The sequence below is a fragment of the Eschrichtius robustus genome, chromosome 3, assembly GCF_028021215.1.
Source record: "Eschrichtius robustus isolate mEscRob2 chromosome 3, mEscRob2.pri, whole genome shotgun sequence".
Classification (NCBI taxonomy): Eukaryota; Metazoa; Chordata; class Mammalia; order Artiodactyla; family Eschrichtiidae; genus Eschrichtius; species Eschrichtius robustus.
This window is the reverse complement of record NC_090826.1, coordinates 164,269,795-164,273,391: the sequence shown is the minus strand read 5'-3', so window position 1 is coordinate 164,273,391 and position 3,597 is coordinate 164,269,795. Positions and strand designations below refer to the sequence as shown.

The following is a 3,597-nucleotide window of genomic DNA, read 5'->3' as shown; positions in this document are numbered from 1 at the left end:
TACTGAGCCTGCGCTCTAGAGCCCACAAGCCAAAACTACTGAGCCCACGAGCCACAACTACTGAGCCTGCGTGCCACAACTACTGAAGCCCGCATGCCTAGAGCCCGTGCAACACAACAAGAGAAGCCACCACAATGAGAAGCCCGTGCACCGCAACAAAGAGTAGCCCCCACTCGCCACAACTAGAGAAAGCCTGAGCGCAGCAACGAAGACCCAACTCAGACAAAAAAAAAAAAACATAGATGTAAAGTAGATGAGGTTACTAACCATACAAATAGTTCAGGGAAAAGTGTCTAAACAGAGGAAGCAGCCAGTGCAAATGCTCTAGTGTTTGAGAAACAATAGGACAGTCTGAAGGAGTCCCAATACGCAGAGGCTACTGGGAAGATATTGTTAGGGAGGCATAGGTGTTAGATTCCCCATAAAGCTATATTACCAGCTATTGCATTTGCTGTGAGTCAGGGGGAAGTTGACCTTTTGAGCAGGGAGCTGACATAATTTGATTCTATTTAACCAGATCACCCTGGGTGGAATTTTTAAAGGGCAGATTTATAAGGACAAGGACAAAATCAGGTGAAATCTATAAGGAAGTTATTGCATATTCCAGGCAATCGATGATGGTAGCTGAGAGGATTTATTGGAGGATTGAGGTGTGTATTTGAATAAATCATCAAGGATTGATGTTGGCAGGGGCGAGGACCTTGGTCCTTGTCCTCTTTGAAGAAAGAATTCCACAAAGAAACACTGTATAGCAGGCACAGAGTTTATTGGAAGCACAGTGCATGCAAATAGAACAAAGATGCAGTTAATTTAGAGCAGAAGCAAAGCAGAAATACACACCCAGAGAAGAGTACGGGCATCCTACCTAATGAGGAGAGTGCCAGAGAGGTGATTTAAATCACTTATATAGGGGGGTTCTTCCCAGTCTTTGTTCTCCTCTGGCCAATTACCTCGCTTCTTTTCCCACATATGACCTGTCCCAGTGCCCTGCCCGACACGTGTGCACATCTTTTACCCAAGATGGATTCCAGCTCAAGGGCCTATGGGAGATTGATAGCACCTACTATGGGGTAACGCCCTCTCCCTTTTTGACCACTGAGGAGTCTTTCTGTGCATGTGCACTGAGGGATGTCTCCTTGACCTCAGGAGTGATAGATGTGGTCATCTTATCTCTTTACTCCAGCAAAGCTCAGCTTCTGCCACTAACTTTGTCCTTGAAAAGGACAAAGCTCCTTTGTGTCAGGGCAAACAAAGCTCCAATTCACTCCACTTGACAGACTCCAGCTGTTCAACCCAGGGACCCATCTATCTCCTACCTCAGGACGAAACCAAGTTTTTTGTCCTGAGCAACTAAAAAGATAGGTATGGGGAAAGTCATAGCTGATTTTAGGTTGAAGTGAGAGAAAGAGGTCAGAAGTTCAGTTTTAGGCATGTTAAGTTTGAGAAGTTTCTCAGAGAGCCACGTGGAGGTGTTCAGAAGGTATTTAGTATATAAATCTATACAAAGATCTATATATCCATGTAGCTATGCATTTACTTACCTACCTGTAAACCTATTTTATTTTAATTTTTAATTCAATTGTTTTATTTGATTATTCATTTTATATTGCTATGTCTAATGAAACTTCCTATTTATTTTGTTTGTCTGATGCAAATTAATCAGGAATTGGCCAATTAAAAAACTTAACTTGGCAGATGCAAAGCTGACTGTTCCATTGAGATCAATGCTCACAGAAAGATTGTATGCTAGAATAAATCCTCATTTGATATTTTAAAGATTATGTTAATGTATATTTTCTAGAAACTAAATTTTTTCCCATGGAACAAAAATAATTGGTAGCATTAAATATTCAGATAGAGATATGCTGTATTTTCCTATGTAATTCAGTAATATATTCATGAAAGTGGTATAGATTTTAGAAATACCATCCAATATTCCAAATTTCAAAACTGTATCAATCTGTAGTGAAGGAGACACTGGCTGAGTTACTGGTAGATTGGCTACCTGAATCAATCAGTATTTACTGTAGAAAAAAGACATATTAACAGTTTTTCAGCAACAGGTATCAAATACAGGGAATCAGACATTTATAAAATCGTTTAGGTACTAAAGAAATAAAAGCCAAAGGGAGAATTTGTAAGTTTCAGTTTTACTCATGAGTTTTTAGCCAGAGAATCGGTAAGATGCTGCTTCTCGTCTCCCTGCTTCGTCAAGACACTGTCACCATTACTACTCCTGGCTTGCAGAGTCAGGGCAAGTGCATGAAAAATGACCTGAAGTCGCTGGGGAAAAACCCCCCAAAACCTCCCTTTTAGAAAAGCATACACTTCTGGTCTTTTGGTGGGAACTGCCATCTTCCAGTAATTCACCAGAACGACCAAAACAAAGGGAAAGAGGAGAGGCACCTGTTATATGTTCTCTAGGCCTTAGAAAACATGGATTTGTTCCTTTGGCCACATACTTGCAAATCTACAAGAAAGGCGATATTGTAGACATCAAGGGAATAGGCACTGTTCAAAAAGCAATGCCCCACAAATGTCACCATGGCAAATCTGGAAGAGTCTACGATGTTACCTGGAATGCTGTTGCCATTGTTGTAAACAAACAAGTTAAGGGCAAGATTCTTGCCAAGAGAATTAATGTGTGATAAAGCATATTAAGCACCCTGAGAGCTGAGATACCTTCCTGAAACATGTGAAAGAAAGTGACCAGAAAAAGAAGGAAGCAAAAGAGAAAGATTTTTGGGTTCAACTGAAGCACCGGCCTGCTCCACCCAGAAAGGCACACTTCGTGAGAACCAATAGAAAGGAGCCTGAGCTGTTGGAATCCATTCCCTGTGAATTCATGGCATGGCTGGTGTAAAGAAAATAAAAGACCTGGACTGTAAAACAAACAAACAAAAACACACACTTCTGCTCACCACTGGTACAGGAAGATTAATAGGACATCCACATCCTTTCTACCTTCTGAACGTCATGGAAGTTTATCTCATTGGTAGAACTTAAGGTCCCATCCAGAAATCTGGAGGCAAGGGAATTGAGGTATGTAATTCCCAGGCTTACAGTCCTTCCACCAGAAGGGTGAGCACAGAAGGATTTTGGAATTGATGTCATTGCCAAAATTCCATTCTTTCCCACAGTTCAACCCAATGACTTATATTTTGACTTTTGAACAATGGCAAAATCAACAAGAGCATGCGTTGATCTATAATAACACAACCCATTCCTCATTTACATGAAGATGTCCTGAAACTCTCTTTTCAAGGTAGAGATCCACAGTTGAATCCATCACTGTAGCCATCTCTGGGTGATGGCTATGTTGTTTGTTTTTTTTTTTTTTTTTCTAATGAAAAGATACTGTTCTACGATAATCAGAGATAAAATTATAAGGTAAAAGGGCACCAACACATCTTACATGTAATATTTAGGAAGAAAGGAAGTAGTGGCTCATATATGCCACTTAAAATGAAAGGGAAGAGTGTGCCTATTTCTAAATGTCTAAAACTAGTCTTGAGATGTTGGTGCTTTTAATTTCATTTTTCCACTGCCTAGTCCATCTCTTTCTTGCCCTCAGATCATTTTAGTTATTTATGATTA

General features: G+C 40.3%; 1 pseudogene; it reads left to right on the top strand.

The window, feature by feature from the left end:
- The first annotated feature begins 969 nt into the window (after positions 1-969).
- Positions 970-2,863, top strand: LOC137760757 (large ribosomal subunit protein eL21-like; annotated as a pseudogene).
- Positions 2,864-3,597: the final 734 nt, after the last annotated feature.